We start from the raw sequence: 22,536 nt of genomic DNA, 5'->3' as shown, positions 1-22,536 counted from the left end.
CACCCGCCCGCGCCCTCTCCCTTCCGCAGGATTCCAAAAACAATGCCCCCGGTGCCTGTCCTCGCCAGGCTGAGGGGGAACGGGCACAGAGCCGCCGCGGGAAGGGGAGCCGGTGGGCGGGGAGCGCGGGGCCGGGAGGTGTTCATTGAAAACAACAGTGGCGGGGATGGAAAGCGCGTTTCCCTGTTCTTGAAAAGCTGCATTGTTTCTTGCAGCTGTTGCAAAATAAATAAGTGCGTGCATGCGGCGTTTTTTTCGAAGCGGCTGAAATGCTCGAACAAGGAGGGAAGGGGCAAAAGGGGGACCCCGCGACACTACGACGAGCACTTCCACGCAAGGCTGGGCGCAGCCTTGGCGTCGAAGCCTGATATGCGGGAGTCGCAAGTCTGTGCGGGCTGAGCGGAAGGGCGCACCCCGGGTGGCTGGTGCGGGGGCGCGCGGGGACCAGGGCCCGAGAACGGGGGCCCAGACAGGCGTCCATGCGTGCCCAGGCTGGCTGCAGCGGCCGCCAGGCTGGCTGCGGCGGCCGCCAGGGGGCGGGCGGGCCCGGGGAGGACTGGCTGCGCGGTGTCACCTCCCCGCTCTGGGGCGGAATGCAGGGCCAGGCTGCGAGCGTGTTGGGAGACCCACGGCTGAGGGCGCAGGGCCGGACTCACTGTCCAGTGCTCCCCGCGGCCTCGCACGATTTGGGCTCCACCACTAGGGCGGCTGTTTGGAGCGCCAGGGGCATCTCGGCGCGGGGTTCTCTGGCCGAGCTGGGGGCGTGTCCGCGAGCCCCGGAGTGGGGTCCTCTGGCAGAGACAGACTTCCTAGCTCCACTCGGGAACCCCACACTACCCCCCGCATGGCCTGTGGCCTCACCTGTCCAGGCTGTCCTGGGCAGCACAAGTAACTGGGGACCACCACCAAGACGAAGTCGCCTCCATGGTTTTCTTGAATGTGCTGCGGAGGTTTTCTGAGAGGAGCCTGCGGTTCAACGCCCGTCTTGTTTTGAATAAAGCTGTGGAGACTAAATCCGAGAACCGCGCAGCCCTGCCTGGAAGGGGTTTAATACGCGGTGATTCGACCACGTGTCGCCTTTAGCGTGGCCCGCTTGTGGCTCAGGCTAATTGATAGAAATAATATATAAAAAGATGACTCATGAAAGAGTTGTAAATATCCAAAGCAAAGCAAAACACCGAACAACTCAAACACTCTGCTTTCCAGTCAGAAGCCATTCATACCTGATCCTCCAGGGGGTTTTCTTTCGGAGTCTATAAATCGCAAGGGACCAGGTTAACCATCTCTCTCCAGCGAAGCAGCTGGTGGATTCATGCCACTCGCTTTGGGTTGGTAGCACATACTCCTTATCCAGTCTACCACCAGATCCCCTAAAACTGTTTTGTGTCATTAGCAGACTGGTTAGAGAATTTGTTCTAAAGAAAAGGCAGTTTTCTATTACTTCCTAATTGTAAAAACTCTAAATTGCATTATCCTATAATACATGATACATTTTTTCCATTTCTAAGAACTGAAAACAAAACAAAAGCTATCATTTAAAAAGTTAGCCTTCCCCCCCCCAATTTATTCTCTAGATCATTTTCGAAATGCTTAGTTTAATTCAGTGAAGTCAATTGTCTAGAAAGAAAAGAAACCTTTTAGAATGTTTTTATTGGAGGGTTTTTTTAATTTGAAATTCAACTTTTAAATATTTCCACTTTCTCTGTTTCTGGACTAGAAAATGAAATAATGAGAGAAATTTATTAAAAAGAAATTTAGCATATATCTGTAAAAAATTATACGTCTACATTACAACTATAGAGATATAATTATAGAATGAATAATGAAAATGTAACCAAATTGTAAATATTTCTTCATACTTTCATCTTGTAGTTGATCTTGATGCACATGAATTCACTTTGGAGTTAGAAGTAACGCATATCAATATTTTCTTTAATGTCCAGAATTTTAATACATACTTATAAGACAGATCATTTTTAAAAGGCTAAAGATAATAGAAAATATTTAATTCCTGTCTAATATATGTTAGTACTTATTTAATTAAGAACATAAGAAATGTAATGAAAAATACAAAGTTCTTTCAGGCAGAATGGTTATTTATTTGAATTTTCTTGAATAAAATGTGTTGTCTTGAAGAAGTGGGAAACTGATGAGAATGAGATATTTTGGGCAATGTATCTATATGCATGCTTTTATATAGCTTGATATTTTGGGGGGAAATTAAAACAAGCTGCTTTTATGTTATGATTTGACTATGTAAACAAATAAGGTGATGGGTGGTTTTATGGGTTTTTTTCCCCATCAGTTATACTCTACATAGCCAAGGAAAATACCTTATATAAAGCTTGTATTTTAAAAAATCAAGTAGAAAAAAAATTTATAACTTTATAAGCATTTTTAACAATAAATCACACTTTTTTTGTAATTTTCCCAAGATATTGATGTTCCTTCTTTTGTTATTGAAATTAGTTTTTATTTCTGAAAGAGCATGTATCTGAAATGATCTCTCTAAAAAGTACCAAAGTCCCCCAAACTGTAATAAAGACCAAGTAAAAATATGAAGGGCTATCACAAACGCCCACTGATAAGTGGTCTATTTCCAGAATAGAATGTTATAAACACCAGCAAAAATGAGTAGACCATGAGTAGGCTACACACAGAATATGAGCAAAACTTTGAAAAATAATGCTGAGTGGAAAAAGCAAGATCTAAAAGGTCCTACATGACAAAACACCCTTTTATAAAGCTAAAAAATAAGCAGAACTAAAAATACAGCATAACAGTTTTAAGGCAAATAAAGTAAATATATGATAAAACTTTTTCTTTTCATTTAATAAGTAAAAGGGCAAATGAAAAACCCGAAACTCAGAACCATAGTTAACATTAAGAGGAGAAAACCCTCATCTCCTCCTCATCTCTTTCCAGATATACAATGATCTGGAAAAGTAGTCATTCTGTTATTGGATCATGAACTTACAGATTCCTATTTTAATTTCATGTTTTAAAACTAATAAATAAATTTTATATATCTGTATAAAATATTAAAGAAAATAGCAAACTCAATGAAAGGGATCATCCTAGTTTTCTGATGAGTCTTCCAGATTCCAAGCTGCTTATTAAACAGCTCAGAAGCATTGAAAGACTATTAGAATAATTAAGTTTATCCTTAAAGATACATCTGAGAAGTATGTGTACCCATACCCTACAAATGTAACTTAAGACCAAATTAATGGAACAAAAAATTAAAAATAATTATTCATTTCACAAATATTTACTTAGGTTCATTGATTAAGAATGTACTGAATAAATTCTAGATTTATATATGTTTTAAACATGATCCAGCAATTCCACCGTTTGGTATATATAAACAACACTTATATGGGAAGGGTTCTAGCTATAAATACTCTACTCATAATAGAGGAGGTGGGGAAACTCAGCCTTAAAGCAACCAAAATGTACATCAAAAGGAAAATGGATAAATTATGACATGTTGTTTTTGTTATGTACCGTTGAGTCACCTGTGACTCATAGTGAGCCTTTGTACAACAGCTCTAAATCCTTCTCTATCCTGTACCAATCTTATCTCTGACACACCTACTCCCATTACCCCAGTCACTGAATCAATCCATCTCATCGAGGGTCTTCCTCTCCTTCTCCAAGGATTGGTCCCTCCTTGCAATTTGTCCAAATTATATCAGATGCAGCTTCAGAATCCTTGCCCCTAGCAGTCCCTGACAGCAGACTTTCTCAATGTAATTAGTCTATAACATTAAATATAATGAGGAACAACATAAAGCATTCAACACATGTATAAATCTCAAAAGCAAAATTATGAACGTAGAAAATCAGACAGAAAATAGGACACATTGTATTAGTTTATTTATGAGAAATTCAAGAACAGATTGATCTATACAGTAGAAATCAAACCACAATGGTCCTTGGCAAACACTAAGGTGGGTGACTAGGGAAAGCATAGGAAACTTTCTAGGATGACGCCATACTCTTTTTTACAATGCTCTAAACCATGATTAGCTCTTTTGGCCTAGTCAGTAAGGAGTTGTACTGCCAACCCAAAGGCAAGTGATTCAAATCCACCAGCTTCTCCGAAGGAGAAAGATGTGCAATTAATAGGCTCTGAAAACCCACTGGAGGAAGATCAGCTATGAGTCAGTTTCTACTAAAAGTTGCTGAACTTCAACAACAACAATCTTGGTTGGCATATTGACTATATTTAAACTCATTGCTATAGAAACACCTTATAACTGACTCTCCATTGAGTTTCCCTGGCTTTAATCACTCAGGAAGAGATTGTCTGTCTTTTTCCCATTAAATGACTGGTGGATTCAAAGCACCAGAGAGGCATTGCCTTTGGTTAGCAGTACAGCTCTCCAAACTACACCTATACCACCAGAGTTTCCTGCTGGCTACATTATTTTATGCAATAATTTAAAAAAATACAACAGTGCAGTAGAGATGGTTACACTTTATATCTCAAAAATTTTAAAGAATGTGTTAAATAATTTAAGAATTTTCCAGCTGTTCTAAAAAAAAATCTTAACAGAGTGCCTTTCATTTTTCTTATATGAGTTAGTACAGATACTCAACTCCAACCTCCATGTGCCTTTAGAGGAAGGAATACTTTCAGAGCTGTCTGTGTCTAAGGCCTCCTATAGGAAGCTTTATCTGGGGAGGAGGCTGCTGGAAGAGGTCTCTGTAAGGGACATCCTGGAGCAGGGGAGACTTTAGGGATGTTCCAGCACAGCCACTAACCACATGAGTTCCTATCCTCTTGAGAACTGTTTACAGTCAACTTGAGAAGAAACTAGTTCACAAAGCTAGAAATGTTGACTTTCCCCAAAGATACTTTAGAAGAAATGTAGAAGTTTATGGATGATATAATCTTATGACTACTTTCAGTAAAACATTGGTACCATGTTTGACAAAACATCAATATGAAACATCACTGGGGAACCAGGTCTTGGACAGGATTTGCAAATACACCAGAGACTACAGTCTCAAGGTGGAGACCAGAGTGCTTCTGTCTTGGACCATTGCTCTGTATATTGCCTTCACAAACTGACACAATCCTGTTCCAGTCTAATAGTGGATATGCTGGACACTCCATAGATTAGCAAAGAATGCCCTCAAACCGGGTTAGTGAGTGGCTTAGTGGCAAGGAGTTTCACTGCCAACCCAAAGGCACACACAGTTCAAATCCATCAGCTTCTCTGTGAAAGAAAAATGGGCAATATTCTTTGGTACGATTTACTGCCTCTGAAAACTTGCTAGAGGGTCAACTATGAATCATTTCTTACTCAATAGCATGTAACAACAGCATGATCAACAAGAAAAATGGTAAAAATCAACCTCAGAATAAATATATAAGACTGTTCCTTAAAAGTGAGGGTTGTGAGATTTCATCTTGCTTACTTTGGACATAAAATCAGGAGGACAATTTCTTCACCAGACATGACATCATACTGGTAAAATAGAAAGTCTACCAAAAAGAAAGGGCTTCTCAGTGCTCTGGAGTGACACCACAATCATTCCAATGGATGAAAGCACTCTGAAGTGGTGCAGATGGTGCGCAACCTGGTAGCAATTTGTTCTGTTACATGTGAGGTTGCTATGAGAAGAATCTGTTCCCAAGATTGTCTTCAATTCTGGTTAGATAGACTCAAGGTCAAACTTTGCTTATTGTGGATTTGATTTTCTTTAGCTTCTGTTTGAGCTTGCATATGAGTAGTTGATGGTCTGTTCCATAATCAACACCTGGGCTAGGCTTCACAGCTGATATTGAGCTTCTCCAACAATTTTTTTCCACAGATGTAGTCAATATAATTCCTGTGTCGACTATCAGGTGAAATCCATGTGTATAATAGTCATTTATGTTTCTTATAAAAGGTTTTCAGCATGAATAGGTCATTGATTTTATAGTATCCTGTCATTCTGTCTCCAGCCTAATTTCTGTCACCGAGTCTATACTTTCTGACAATCTAGATGCAAAATAGATCATTCGGGCATCAGGATTCGAGGAAGATTCATCAGCTACCTGTGTTATGCAGATGATACCACCTTGCTTGCTGAAACTGAAGAAGACATGAAGTGTTTGCTGTAGAAGATCAAGGACTGTAGTCTTCAATATGGACTGAAACTCAATATCAAGAAAACAAAGATTCTCACCACTAGTCCTACTGGAAGTGTCATGATCTTCATGACGGATGGAGAAGAGACTGAGATTGTTAATAACTTCATCTTACTTGATTCAACAATCAACACTCATGGCACCAGCAGTGAAGAAATCAATTGACGATTTGCACTGGGAAAGTCTCCTGTCAGGGACCTCTCTAGAGTACTGAAGAGCAATGATGGCAGTCTGGAGGTTAAGGTCCACCTGATCCATGCCATGGTCTTTGCAATTACTTGCTATGCATCAGAGAGCTGGACAATAAATAGAAGTTGACTGTTCAAATGAGTATGTACAGCCTTTACAGGGTGATCTATTATGTCTATTTAATGCCCTATAGCTGGCCAATGACTAGGGATACATAAGAAAAATTGATGCCTTTGAGTTGTGGTGCTGGAGAAGAGTTTTGAACATACCGTGGACTGCCAGGAGAACAAACAGGTCTGTCCTGGAGAAGGTGAAACAAGTTTGCTCCCTGGAGGCGAGGATTTTGAGGCTCCATCTCACATACTTGGGCACATGGCCAGGAGGAACCAGTCTTTAGAGAGGGACATCATGCTTGGAAGAGTGTAAAGAACGTGCAGGAGAGGAAGACCCAGGATAAGATGGATTGACTCAGTGACTTGGAGCAATGGGATTAGGTATGTAGGAGATGATATTAGCTCAGGACAGGGCAGGGTTCAGGGCTAATGTATGTAGTGTTGCTTTGAGTCACCGGCAGCTCGATGCACCATAACAACAATGAGAAGAACCTGATTTGACAGCAAATAACAACACAGAGCACCATTATAGTGCTTCCATCTGTTTCACTGTAGTCTTCATGTAATTATTTTTTTTTCATGTAATTATTTTTCAGACATATCAATAATAAAGGTTAGTGCCTGGCAGAGAGTGAAGGAAAAAAGCCTCTTTACTTTTTCATTGCATTATAAGATCTGCCTGGGAAGTGAGCTTAAATTTCCATTTCTGTTCTCTCTGATTAATGTCACCAGCTATGAGTGTGTCAGAATGGAAGAAGCCACCATGCCTTGCCCCACTCAGCAAAGCTCTGTGACTTCTGCAGGTCCCTTTACTTCTTCATTTTCTCCTCTACAAATTGGCCATGTTGGAGCAGACCTTTCTACTCTAAAATGCTATGGTTCTTATTTGCTTGATTTTTAATTGATAGGGATACTTTGTTACCTCCTACTTCCACTGCGTTTATCCTACCTGTGCCTTACCTGTCAAGTAATTAATAGTTTATACAACAATGTGTAGGCAACAGAAGTCAAGCTCAGATAATAATCACTTCCTATTTTGTTTTATTAATGGATATTTTTGACACATTAGACTTCCTCAGTGTAGAACACATTTTTCGGCAGTTCTGAATTCCCATATTAATTTTCTTAAAAAACAAAGCATGCGGAAAGATAAGAAGAAATATCACCAAGTTAAGGAGAAGTGACCACATATCATTCCCTTGTAGATCTTGGATAATGTTTCTGCAAAATATCTTCTTAAAATACTAAATTCTGCTGTTGTTGTTATTGGCTGTCATTGAGTCAGTCACCTAACTCACAGTAATTCTGAATGCTACAGAACAAAGCTGTTCCTAGACTTGCACCATCCCCGTGATCAATTGCAGGTGAAACCATTGTGTACAACAGACGGGAGCATTGTCTTATCTTGTACTATCCTCACAGTCTCCACCATGCTCACATCTGTTGTTGGAGTCATTGCACCAGTGCCTCTCCTTGAGGCACTTCCTCTCTTATGCTTACTCTCTGTCTTTCCCAGTGTATCTTTTTCCAAGGATTGGCCTCTCCTGACAACATGGCCAAAGTACACAAAACAAAGTTTTATCATTCTTACGTTTAAGAAGGACCCTGGTTACCCTTCTTCCAAGAGAGCTTTGTTTGCTCTTTTTGCAGTCTAAGTTGTTGTTATGTGCCATTGAGCCACCTGCAATTCATAGCTACCCAATGTACAAAGCTCTGTCTAGATCTAGGCTCACTGTCTCAGACACATCTACCCCCAATTGTCCCAGTTACTGTGCCAAATCCATCTCCTCTCCTGTGCTGTTCCTCCACCTTTCCAAGTGTGATGACCCTATTCAAGGACTGGACCCTCCTGACCATGTGCCCTCCATGTGAGATGGAGGTTCAAAATCCTTGCCTCTAAGGAGAAACTTGGTTTCACCCTTTCTAGGACAGATCTGTTTGTTCTTTTTGCGGTCCATGGTATGTTCAATACTCTTCTACAGCACCACAACTCAAAGGCATCAATTCTTCTTCTGTATTCTTCATCATTGGCTAGCTGTAGGGTATTAAATAGACATAAAACATCAACCTGTAAGGAATGTCTGTACTCCTTCGAACAGTCAACTACAGGAGACCAAAAAGGCAAAATTTGCCCAAAACCAAAGGTGAAATTACAGCACCGAGAAAACAAAAATTCTCACAACTAGACCCATAGCAATGTCATGATAGATGGAGAGAAGCTGGAAGTTGTCAAAGATTTCCATTTACTTGGATCCATAATAAAAATGCATGGTAGTAGTAATCAAGATATCAAAAGACATACTCATGCATTGAAAAAATCCGCTGCCAAGGACCTCTCCAAAGTTCCAAAGAACAAAGTTGTCAGTTTGAAGACTAAGGTTTGCCTGACCTAAGCCATGATATATTTCAATGACTAAAGAAGATTGAGGGAACACTGGTTGCCTAGTGGTAAGAAGCAGAACCAAAGGCATGTGGTTTGAATCCACCAGCTACTCTGAGGAGAAAGACAGTCTTTTCCCATCCAATTAACTGCTTCTGAAAACTCAATAGAAAGTCAGCTATAGGTCAGTTCCATCTTGATGATATACAACAATAACAACAAAGAAGATTGGAAAGAATTGATGCCTTTTAATTATGATGTTGGCAAAAAGTATTTAATATCCCATGAACTTTCAAAAGAACAAGTCTCTCTTGAAGGAAGTGTAGGCAGACTGTTCCTTAGGGGCAAGGATAGGGAAATGTCACATACTTTAGGCATGTTGTCAGGAGGCGGCCAGTCCTTGGAGAAGGACATCAGCTTGGAAAGACAGAAAGTCAAGGGCAGGGGAGAAGGAAGATTCCTAACAAGATGTATTGATACAGTGACTAGACTGCATAGAATATGGCCGAGGTTCCAATCATCTATTGTTTGTAGGATTGCTATGACTTGTGGTCAACTGTAGTGCACCTAAAAGAAACAAAGGTACTCTTCTTTGACAGAGGGCAGGGAAATCAGACAGGGAACCCAAGGAGGAAATAAGAAGAATGTTAATATATTTCAGAGAGTGCAACAAACATCATAGAACAACTTGCATATTAACTGTGAATTGGAAAACTAGCTTGCTATGTAAATTTTCACCAAAAGCACAGGAATGTAATTTTTAGGAGTTTAAAAATTCTTAACACATGCATCAGAAGACTCTCCCCCCCAAAAAAATGTTCATTGTTCAAAATAGTGAATAACTGGAAGCATCAGGAGAAGAATGAACAATTAGATTTTATTCATGCAATAAAATTCTATACACCAATTAAAAGAAGTTAGTTAGCTTTAGCACAAATAAATTTTAAATGTAGCATCATGTGAAAGGACCATTTGCAAAACTTACATAACCATGTGCTACTATTTATAGAACTACTGACATAAAAATGATAGTATGTATTGTTAGAATATTTGTACATGTGTAACAAAGGTATAAAATATACACAGGAATGATAAATTAGTTTAGATACTGTTATTCCTTGGATTGAATGCAGTGCTTAAGGAATAACTGTAGTAGAACAAAGGGATACTCATTGCTGTGAAGTCAATTCTAATTCTGTGATAGTTCAGTGTATAACTGTCCCATAGATTTTTCAGAACAATAATCTTTACAAACACATACTGCCACATATTTCTTATTTGGAGCAGCTTGTTTTCAGCCAGGAGATTAACTGCTGTACCACCAGGGTTCCTATTCAGGGGGACATAAAGTGGTTTTAACTCTATTTGTAACATGTTATTACTTTAAAAATACACATGGGAGCTTAAGCAAGTGTGGCAAAATGTTACCATCTGTTAAATTTGTGTGAAGGGTGCCAGTGCCAGTGTGTCAGATTATTTGCTGTACTTTTCTATGTGCTTGAACTATCATCACATAATTTTTGTCATTTGTCTTTTTCTAAATGAAATGTCTTTTTTATTTTGAATAGCTTTAGTTTTACAGAATTATTGCACAGATAATTTCATTTCCCACATGGTATTCACAATTGCTTGTGATTGAACTGAAAGCTGGACAAAAGAGTGATGAAAGAAATATAGGTGCCTTTGATTTGTGGTGCTGGAGAAGAGTAATGAACATACCATGGGCTGCCAACAGAACAGATTTCTCCTTGTTGTTGTTATGTGCCATCGAGTCGCTTGCGATTCATAGCGACCCTATGTACAAGAGCTCTAAATGCCGTTCTATCCTGTGTCAACCTAGCCATCTCAAACACACTCATTCCTACCATTCCAGTCACAGAATCGATCTGTCTCATTGAAGGTCTTCTTCTCCTGTGCCGTCCCTCCACTCTGCCAAACAAGATGTCCCTCTCCAAGGACTAGGCCCTCCTTGCAACATGCCCAAATTATGTCAAAGCTTCAGAATCCTTGACTCCAAGGAGCATTCTGGCTTCACCTTTTCCAGGTCAAACCTGTTTGTTCTCCTAGCAGGCCATGATATATTCAACACTCTGCTCCAGCACCACAGCTCAAAGGCATCAATTCTCTTTCTATCATCCCTATTCACTGTCCAACTCTCTGATGCATAGCATGTAATTGTGAAGACTATAGTGGATCAGGCGCACCTTAGTCTCCAGCCTGACATTGTTGCTCTTCAGTACTCTTGAGAGGTTCCTCACAGCCGACTTTTCCAATGCAATTCGTCTCTTGATTTCCTAGCTGCTGTTACCGAAAGTGTTGACTGTGGAGCCAAGTAAACTAAAACTGTATCTCAGTCTCTTCACCATCCATAGTGATGCTGCCATTTGGCCTAGTGGTGAGAATCTTTGTTTTCTTGATGTTGAGTTTCAATCCATATAGGAGGCTGCAGTCCTTGACCTTCTGCAGCAAGTGCTTCTGGCCCCCCTCAGTTTCAGCAAGCAGGGTTCTGTCATCTGCATAATGCAGGTTGTTGACAATTCTTTCACCAATCCTGATGCTGCATTCCTCCTTGTACAGCCCAGCGTTTCGGATGATCTTTCTGCATACAGATTTCTCCTAGAGAGGGTGAAACCAATTTGCTCATTGGAGGCAAGGATTTTGAAGTTCCATCTCATATACTTTTGGGTATGTTGCCATGAGGGACCAGTCCTTAGAGAAGAACATCATGATTGGGAGGTGGAGGGTCAGCACAGAAGAAGAAGATCCTAGATGAGATGAGTTGACACAGTGACTGTGCCAGTAGGGCCAGGCATGTCAGAGATGGTGAGATTGGCTCAGGATAGGGCAAAGTTCAGTCTTTGTTCATAGGGTAGCCATGGGTCATAGTTGACTTGACAGCACATAAACACCTCCTTTTCTGACATTATTAAGATTTTGTATTGGGAATTCTGGTGGCCATGTGTTACAAAGTTGCTCTGCCAGTGATAAGGCACACGGTTTTAATTTACCAGCTGCTCTGTGAGAGAAAAATGAACAATCTTTTCTGTGTGATTTAAAGCCTCTGGATGGGTCAGCTATGAGTTGGTTTTGACTCAACAGTGCAAAATAACATCTGTGTAGTACAATTAATAATATTGACACATAAGTATTCACTAGTGGCAAAAAGCTGTACTGCAATCCCAAAGGCATGCAGTTCGAGTCCACCAGCTGCTTTACAGAAGGCTGGGCAGGCAGTCTCGTCCCGTGTGATTAACTGCCTTGAAAACCCACCAGAGGGTCAGCTATGGGTCAGTTCTGACTCTAGCATACAACAGCGACAACAAGCTATACATTATTCATATTTCCTCAGTTTCTCCCTATTATTTTTCCTCTTAGGAATCCATCCAGGGTGTCACATCACACTTAAATTTCACTTAAATTCTTGGAGTCTACTAGGTTATGACAGTTTCTCAGCCTTTCTTTGTGTTTCTTATTTGTTTGTTTGTTTGTTTTATAAAGACCTTAACAGTTTTGAAAATTACTGGTCAGGAGCTTGGTAGAATATTCAACTGAAACATGCCTTATGCTTTTCTCATGACTTGATTGGAGTAATAATGTATTTGGGGGATGAAAATCACATAGAGTGACATTCTTATCACATTGTATCAAAGGGACATATTTAGCAGTAAACTTAGCACTATTGATGTTAGTCTCTATCTCCTGACTCCAGGTAGTATTTGGTCAGAGTTCTGCACTGCATTGTGACTTTTCCTCCCTTCTCATACTGTTTTCTGGAAGAAAGCTGCTCTCCACATCCTATATTTAAGGAACAGAGATACTCCTCTCTTTAAGGGTGAAGTAGCAATGCAAATTGTTTAGAACTTTCTCTCCAGGAGATTTGTCTATTCACACCCAATAATTGGTTTAGTTAATGAATTGTTTACATTATGATGGGCACATGGTTGTTTATTTTCTATTTTGTTTTATACTTCAAAACTATTCATGTTGCACAAATATTTCAGCTTTGACCATTGAAAGCTCTTTTGGTTTGACTCAAGCATATATCCCTGGATGTACCTTATCATTGTGGATTTTCCCCCCTTAATTTCCAGACTACACAATACTCCATGCTCTTCTTATGTATTTCTTGCTCCAGTATTTCCCCCAGAGAGCACTGACTCCCATATATTAGGGGTTGAGTCAATTCACAGAAGTCTTGAAAGAAAGAACTGGAAGATTAATTTGACTGTACACATGGGGTCACCAAGAGTTATAATGGGCTCAAGGACTACTGGTACTTGCTGTTTGCTTTTGTGTTTGAGTCTACTTATAGCCAATGTGTTTCAGAGGCAGTTAATCACATAGGAAAAGAACTGTGTGCCTTTGGAATTGCAGTGCAGCTTCTTACCTCTTGACCACCAAAGCTCCCTACTGTTATTAGCATGCTAATTGAAATGCAGGCGGATAATATAAATATAAAACCTTCATTCTCTCTCTATTAAGCTAAACATGAACTTATATGGATGTTTCCAAATCTCCTCTGTTTCCACATGGATCGTTCTAACCTCTACTGTGTTCATACTTGCAAATTCTCATTCTCAGAGTGAGAAACCTGATTTCTACCATTTGCTATCCATTTACTTATTTATTCAATTTCTCCTCCCCCGCCCACCTTAAGTAGAGAAAGAAAAGCTGTGAGCAAAATATTTTCACTGATGATATCAGAGTGCCTAGAATTGGATTTTTTGTTTCAAACCCATTACCTTGGCACGGATAGTAACTAATGACTGCTTTGTTTCCTTCCACCAAGAGCTGCTTCATCCAGAGCTGTGACATTTCAGGGATTTGAGAAAATGCTGCAGAAATCAGTCTAGAAGTCTAGCCTGGGAGGAAAAGAAAGAAGTTGTATCTGTAAAGACATGAAGAGTTCCTTTGCCCAAGGTCCAGGTCCATTCTGCTTCAGGTTGTTTTATAGATTGAATTTTGGCTTAATAGTTCATTTGGAAAAAGCATTCCATTACTTGGGGAGAGGGGAAAAGCTTAAAGCTTATAAGTTAGGGAGAGAGCTCTGGTGGTTAGGGGTTGTACTGCCAACCTAATGGTTCACAATCAGAATCTACTAGCTGCTCTACAAGAGAAGGATACACCATCTCCTCCTGTGCAATTTACTGCAGCCCCTGGAAACCCACTGGAGGGTCAATTGTGAGTTGGTTCTGACTCAAAGGTGCACAGCAGACATGCAATATGTTACAAGAAGGAGACCACTCCCTGGGGGAGGGTGAAAGGGAATCTGGGATCAGTGGGGGCTGCCAACTGTCCTGTCCACTCTTTGAAGGGTCTGTGGTCTTGGCTCTCAAATTCCTATGGCTCCCTAAATACAGTACAGCCAAAGTCCTCTTCACTTTAGGATTAAAACCAAAATGAAAAACCGCTGCTGGTTGCTGAAATCTTATCTCCATGGTAGAGGAAACGTCACTGACTGATCGTTGTTTTCTGCAGACTCCTCAAAAGTTTTTGTCCTCAGTGCATAGAAAAATTTATCATGTCCATGTAAGGGAGGGAACTCTGGTGGTTTAATGATAATGAACTGTGTGGTCGACACAAAAGTACAGGGTTCCAATCCATCAGCTGCTCCTCTGAAGAAAGATGAGCTGTCTCCTCCCATGGGATTTATTGCCTCTGAAAACACATGGGAAGGTCAGCTATGGGTTGGTAGTGGATCAAGGGTACACAACAACAACAAAATGTATGAGAAGAAAACATGTTGATTTGTTGGACCACCTTGCACCCCTCCCATTTATATTCTTATATATCTTGTATTATTACCCTAAGTGCGAGTAGATGATTTTCAATTTTACATATATTTTCAAAGTTAAATTTTTGTTTGAAGAAACAAAACAATGTAAGGTTATAGAGATGGTTGGGGGATCATGACTGATCAATACTGAGGTATTGATCCTCTTTCTGAAAAGTATACACAATTTGTAAACAATTTCCAGAGTTCACGAATCTTCTGACATTCTTTGAACCTAATTGTGGATGGAATTACCTGCTGCCCAAACCAAGTTCCCTGCCATGGAGTTGACTCTGACATGTAGAGACCCTCCACAGTGTTCCAAGTCTGTCCATCCTCACAGGAGAAGACGACCCATCTTTCTTTCTCGGAGCAGCTGGTTGATTCCAATTGAAGATTATTCGGTTAACAGTCAGACATCAAGCACTACACCACCAGAGCTCTTTTAAGGACTGAATTATGTTCCCCGAGCATATGTGTTGTGAATCCTAGCATCTATTTCGGTGGTTACAATACCATTTAGGAATCAGTTGTTTCTGCTGTGTTGATAAGCCAGGGTGAGCATTAGCTGCACTTTGAGTGGGTCTCTTTTAAAATGCAAAAGAGCAAGTGGAGTAAAAAGAGCAAGCAAGTAGAGCAGAGATGGGGGATTAAGGCCAGGCCCCCTGGAGGTTCCCCAGGAACCAGGAAAGAACTGAGAGAGACAAGGAACTTCACCCATAGCTGACAGAGTAAAAGACTTCCTAAGGAAACCCCCTTGATTCAGACTTCTAGCTTCCTAAACTATGAGAAGTGAACTCTGATGGCCTAGTGGTAAGAAGTTGCATGACCAACCCAAAGGCACACACCTTTTGAATCCACTGGCTTCATGGGGAATCTCCTCCTATGGGATACACTGCCTCTAAAACCCTGCTATGAGTAAGTTGGTTTCTACTTGAGGATTTGTCATCCTTGTCTCTGGGAAGTATTTGAAATTCAAACTCTTTTAAAAGAAGCTGTTGCTTCTATTTTCAAAATGTTGTTGTTAAGTGCCATCAAGTCATAGTGACCTTATGAACAAAAGACCTGGACAGTTGTATAACTGTCATCCTTTATCCAGGTTCATAGGGTTTCTGGAGTCAAGCTATTTCAGAAGTGGATGCCACTCCTGCTTCCAAGGTTGTTTTAATCGAGAAGCTCCACCAAACACTATCCACCAAGGGTAACCATTCTCGCATTTGACACATCAGCATCACAGTGTTCAGCTTCACAGCAACCACGAGTTACCTCTGTACAGCAAGTGGACTTTTTAAAAAGAATAACAAATTGAAACAAAATAGGTATTTTGCTTTTACTAATGGTAATGCAAACAGTGCCAAAAGAATATCTGTCTGTATTTCATTGACTATGCAAAGACATTGGACAGTGTGGCTCACAACAAACTGTGGCTAACCTTGAGGAGATTGGGAATACCAGGACACTTGATTGTACTTATGTAAAACCTATACTTGGGACCAAGAAATAGTCCTCAGAACAGAACAAAGAAACACCTCTTGGTTGAAAATCAGGAAAGGAGTGGATCAGGGATGCATCCTGTCTCCATATCTTTTCAATCTATGTGCAGAACAGATCATTTGAGAAGCTGGGCTTTATGAGGAGGAATGTGGATCAGGATTGGAGGAAGACTCATCAACAATCTATGTTATGCAGATGACACAACCTTGCTTGCTGAAACTGAGAAGGACCTGAAGTGCTTGCTGCAGAAGGTCAAGGACTATAGTCTTCAATATAAAGTTCAAAATCAAGAGGATAAAGATTCTCACCACTGGGCCAATTGACAGCAACATGATAGGTGAAGAAGAGATTGAGGTTGTTAATTACCACTTGCTCAGCTCATCAAGAAACACTCTTGGCACCAGTAGTCAGGAAATCAAAAGATTAATTTCACTGGGAAAATCTGCTGTCAGGGATCTCTCCAGAATACTGAGAAACAATGATGCCAGTCTAGGAACTAAGGTGTACCTGATCCAGGTCATGGTCTTCACAATTGCGTGCTATACATAAGAGAGCTGGACAATGACTATGGATGACAGAAGAATTGATGCCTTTGAATTGTGGTGCTGGAGAAGAGTCTTGAACATATCATGGACTGCCAATAAAACAAATAGGTCTGTCCTAGAGAGGGTGAAACCAAGTCTCTCCTTGGAGGCTAGGATTTTGAAGCTCCATCTCACATACTTTGGGCACATGGCCAGAAAGGACTGGTCCTTGGAGAAGAACATCATGTTTGGAAAGGTGGAGGGACATCAAAGTAGAGGAAGACCCTAGATGAGATTAATTGATATAGTAACTGGGGTAATGTGGGTAGGTGTGTCAGAGTCAGTGAGACTGCATCAGAATAGGGTAGGCTTCAGAGCTGTTGTACTTAGGGTCACTATGAGTCATAGGAGGCTCATCCACACATAACGACAACAAAAATTTGTAATTAGGACACCACGAATATTGCTTCTCTAGAAATAGACTCATCTAGAGAAGGGACAGACTCTAGTGTTCTGGAGCACCTGTCCTGGGACAAGCATTGTGCCTGATCCACCACTACCATTCTTAACCCACAGAAATAGGCATTGTGACCATTTTAACAGGTGTGGAAAACAAAGCATAGAGACAGGATAAAGGATGCTCCTAGGATTCTTCTATTTGTAATACTACAGTGTTAAAAAGTTTCTTCCAGCAACTTTATTTTGTTTCATTTATAAAATAAATTTATTTGGCAGGAAGACCTTAACTTCTTCCCATGGGCAAACTCTAATTCTGTTTCATTAAAATAGCACTTAAAACATTAGAGTGAAGCTTTCCTGTGCCACTTATAAGGAGCTCTGGTGGTCTAGTATACTATGCATCATGCTATTAACCCAAAGGTTAGTTTTTTAAATTCACCAGCTGCTCTGTGGGAGAAAGACGCTCAATCTCCTCCTGTAAATCTGATAGAGAGTTGCTGTGAGTTGGAATGGGTCCATGGCAGTGGGTTGGGTTTGGATTTTGGTGCCGTTATTGACTGCCGTATTGGGTTTCTTTGCTTAGTTTTTTAACAGTTTGACATAGAGATGAATATAGAAAGAAAGTAACTCATACTTTATGTTCCTCAGCGATGTTCCTCATGATATTTGTCAAAAAGAAAACCCCCTCTTGAACCCTTTTCACTCATTCTTTCAGCAACAAGCATGTGTTCAGCTGCAGGAGAAGATGGACTCAAGTGTGTCAGAAATGAAGACAGCACAGGGGAGGGGAGGTTTCAGACCTGCTGTTCACAGGGTCACTATGATTGTCTGTGAACTTGATAGCACCTAACAGCAACCACAGCAACAGCAAAGCCTGTCACAGATCATGAATACTTGCAGTGAAGATAATTTTTATAATCATTTAGATGTGCTTTATAGTAGATGGATGTGTTTATATGATATTTTTAAAAGAACTCTTTTATTACTTATGAACTTTTCTTTCCTGTTTGTTCTTCAGGGTTCTAATGGAAGAGACACTCCATGTGCTTTTGCTGTTGTTAGTTCACACAAACCTAGCCTGTGGCGCAAGGGTACCTCATGCATGACAGAGAAGTGTCATCCCATGGTTAGTTGTGGATCAGGCTGTTGTGATCTTAAGTATTTCCTAGCTGATTTTCAGAAGCACACAGCCAGGTAGGGGTGCATACAGAAGATGGCAGGTAGGGCTCCTGTACTGGGCTCCCCTTTAGCCATACCAGCTGTGAGAGATCGTTCAGCAAATCACAAGTGCCGTAGGTGCTATTTGCTGGAGATACACCACAGTTGCTAGACCTTCTTTCCCACTTTTAGTCCAAAAATTCTGTTGAAGCCTGTTTAGCATCAGAGTAACATGAAGCCTCCATTGACAGATGGGTGGACATGAAGTCTTCTGGTTGAGAATCAAACCCACATCTTCTCCATGGAAGGTAAGAACTCTATCCCCAAACCACAGTGCTCTTCAAGAGAAGTTAGAGTTTGTATGTCAAACTTGCCTCCTTGCAGTCTCCCCTTCTGTTGCCTGCTCCTTCTGTTCTCTCCACTCTGCCTGCCTTCAGCTAAGATCTCCCCATGTCTCCCAGAAGTGAAAAGCCCTGAGCCCCTAGAGGCAGGATTCTGTATTTCTTCTGCATACCCTCCTACCCCACTCACTCCTTACAAGCCACCTGCAGGCTGATTTGTTAATTGTTTGCTTAGCCAGTATCACTTAGGGGCCTGATCATACATACATGTTTACATTCAGTAAGCATCTGCAAGTTAAATTCTGACTCTTCCAGCTGAAAAAAAAAAGCCCTACCAAAAATAATAGGGAAAGGATTGAGACACATCATCCATGAACTCGCATTAACAAGTGATAATAATTTATTATCTTTATAGTTTTGTTTAAAAGAAAGAAGATGCAACAGCTAAAGAAGTGCCTTTTGTTCTTGTCCCTGGCTCCTGCAGGGACAACTATGGCATTCTAGTACATACCTCTCTGAAGTTCATTTTTCTGCTTTTAGTAATAAAATCTCCAGGGTTGTTTCAAAATTTTACTTGAAATAGAGTATGTATAGACATAGCTGTTGTTGTGTGTACCATAGTTGATAACAGAGTTCAGACCTATCATGCATAAGGTTGTTATTAATCACATGCATCTCAATAGAAATAATAACAACAATTTATTTATCTATGTAATTTATTTTAAACATATAATATCTCAGGATTTGAATACACTGTGTTTTAGTGATTTTTACATGAGGGACAAATAAGATTCTTGCTCTCAGATTCTCATTAGAACAAATATGGCTGCAAAGGACATCCTCATATTCCCTAGTCTGTTACAATTGTAGTTGCTTTTCCATAGATTACCTCACACACACTTGGTAAATAGGGGAAGGATGTTGGTAGGCTTGAAAGCCTAGTTTTTCCCAAGCATGTTTCTACTCTGAAGTGATTAAAAAGGAAAGATTCAGCAATAGACCAGAAGTTCAAACTTTTGCAAAATGTCCTTCTTTGGAGCAAGTAATGACAGATTAACAGCTTCAAGAGTCCCTAAACTTTCCACTGTTAGGCTAATGATGGTGCAGATGACAAAGATTAAGGTATTGTGTATGCTTGCACACACACAAAAAGACAAGTATTGTATTAAAAAAGACATTGGAAGGATTCACCTCTCTCTATATTAAAATAATAGATGGATGAAGAAGGTTATCCTGGGAACACGTTTTAAACTTTGATGGAATGTTCTCTATTAAAGCTAAATGCCTACTCACACCCACATGCTAAAGAAAGCAGCAGATACCCCAAAGTCTTCAAGGCTTGAAAAGAGAGCATCTGGAGTGTGAAAGCCAAACGCCAGTGGTGGTTTAACAGAATTGTACTTTTGTAATGATTTTTAAATCTGTATTTTGGTTTTTGTTAGTGCTTGAGTGATGAAGTTCCATAGATTTTTGAGTAGTCTTTCCTAATCCTATCTCCCCCTATGATCCTTGCTATTTTTAGTAAAACATTTTACACAAAGCAAGATGTCTCCCCGCCCCCGGAACCCATAAACTTTCCTATTAAGTCATATCATCACAGACATGCCTGTCCTTATCTTCTTGAGCACCTGGGTGAGATTTTCTCTAGGAATATGTTAGCAGGATTTTTCCTTGGTCACAGTCATGCACATTTTCAACTAATTTTTGTCAAATCACTCTGGTGGCCTAGTACATAAGTAGTTGTGCTACCAACTCAAAGGCAGGCAGTTTGAATCCACCAGCTGCTCCATGGGAGACCATCAGTAATGTCCTCTGTGTGATTTCCAGTCTCAGAAAACCCACCAGAGGTTCAACCAGGAGTAGATTCTGACTCAACAGCACATAACAACAATATCTCATGCTGTTTTACTTTCTTAAAATCAACTCTGATAGATATAAAATGCCCTTTTATAGTTGTTTTCATCTCTTTCTCAACCATGAGTGGGAAAGTCCCTGGTGATGCCATGATGAAATGTTAGGCTGCTAACTGAAAGCTTGGTGACTCTAACCCACCAGCTGTTCTGTTGGGGGTAAAGATTTTTGTTGGTAGATGCCATCACTGCTCTGTGGGGGAAAGATGTGTCAGTCTTCTCTTACAAAGGTTATTGTTGTTTGGTGTCATCGAGTGGTGTGTGACTCACAGCACCCCTATGAACAAGAGGTCTGAGCCCCGTCCCACCCTGCCATCCTTGAGAAGTTGGTGGGACACAATTACGCTTTCCCATAAGGGTCACTAGGAATTGGAATTGACTACACTACAGTGGGTTTTAGTTAGCTTTAGTTACTAGTGATGCTAGCTGGTCATTTTAATTTTATCTTCTAAATATTAGCCATTCAATCTATTGACAGTTTAAAAAATTTAATTCTTTACCGTTTCCTAACTGGCCTAGTGGATAGAAAGTTATGCTACTAACCCAAAAGTGGGTGATTTTAATCTGCAGCCCTCAGGCCTTGTATTAATTGTTTTTGGTCAAACATTCTTCTAAGTGGTATAGTAGCACTGGTCTATCCATTTGCTGTTCAAAGGTAACTTGTAGTTGCTGTGATGCTAAACACTGTGACACTGATGTGTCAAATGTGATATTGCTTACCCATAGTGGACAGTGTTTGGTGGAGCTTCCCAATTAAAACAAGCTTGGAGCAGCAGTGGCACCCACTTCTGAAATAGCTTGCCTCTGGAAACTCTATGAACGTGGAGAAATGATGAAAGTTATACAATTATTCAGGTCTCTTTCGTTCATAGGGTCACTATGAGTTGTCTACAACTCAATGGCACATAACAACAACAATTATTTGAAATTCATTGCCTACTAAACCTGAATTCTTATATTTATGTTCTACCCTTAACATTCCCACTCTTAACAGTCTCCTTATTTTAAATCTGCTCCAATATAAATGATGTTGTAATTTACTGTTGAGTTGGAAGCAAGTCATAGCTGACACTTCAGCAGCTGTAAACAGCACTGGAGGAAATGGCCCATCCATCTCCCATGAGCAGCTGGTGGATTCAAACTGCCTGCCTTTGGGCTGGCAGCACAACTCCTCGCCAGTAGGCCACCAGTGCTGCCTAGTATAAAGTGTACTAGCTTCAGGTTTTATTATGCACTGGTTCAGGATAGGGCAGGCTTCAGAGCTACTATATACAGGGTTGCTATGAGTCACAAGTGACTCAACACCACATAAACAACAATAAAAAACAGCAACAGCACAACAACAGCAGAGCAACCTATGTGCCTGTAGTTTTAGATTATACCATTAGGCTGTGCAGCTAGAAAACTCAGACACTTAAGTATTCTTGAAATTCCTACTTTCCCACCCACACTTTACCCATTCATTCTGTTAGTCATTGAACTCTCTTGCTATATAAGCCTCTCTAATGTTGCAGAGATTAAGTACTCAGTCACCAACTGAAAATTTAAGGTTTACAATCCACTTGCCGCTCTGTGAGAGGAAGCTGTGGCTGCCTGCTTCTCTAGAAAGATTTACAGCCTTGGGAAATCCATGGGACAGATTTCCTCTGCTCCGTAGTGTTGCTGTGAATTACAATCAACCACCCTAAAACAGATTTGGTTTTGATCTTTTTCTCTTCAAGGAAGAGTTTTCAAAGCAAGCAAAACCAAAAACCCCTGATGTTTCTTGTTCTGACAACTATTGGCAGAATTACTTCTTTTGCCAGATTAACATAAAGTTTAGTGGTGTTTTGTTTGAGTTTGTTTTGTTTTGGGTTTGTTTTGTTTTTGTGTGTGTTTTTTTTTTTTTTTTTAGAAAAGTGCATGTTGTTGTTGTTGTTGTGTGCCGTCAAGTTGCTTGCGATTCATAGCGACCCTATGTACAAGAGCCCTAAATGCTGCTCTATGCTGTGCCAACCTTGCCGTCTCAAACACATTCATTCCCACCACCCCAATCAGTGCTGAATATACC

Source organism: Elephantulus edwardii, unplaced genomic scaffold (genome assembly GCF_000299155.1).
Source record: "Elephantulus edwardii isolate Elephantulus edwardi_28Jun2011 unplaced genomic scaffold, EleEdw1.0 scaffold00303, whole genome shotgun sequence".
In the NCBI taxonomy this organism is placed as follows: Eukaryota; Metazoa; Chordata; class Mammalia; order Macroscelidea; family Macroscelididae; genus Elephantulus; species Elephantulus edwardii.
Note: the sequence above shows the minus strand (reverse complement) of the source record.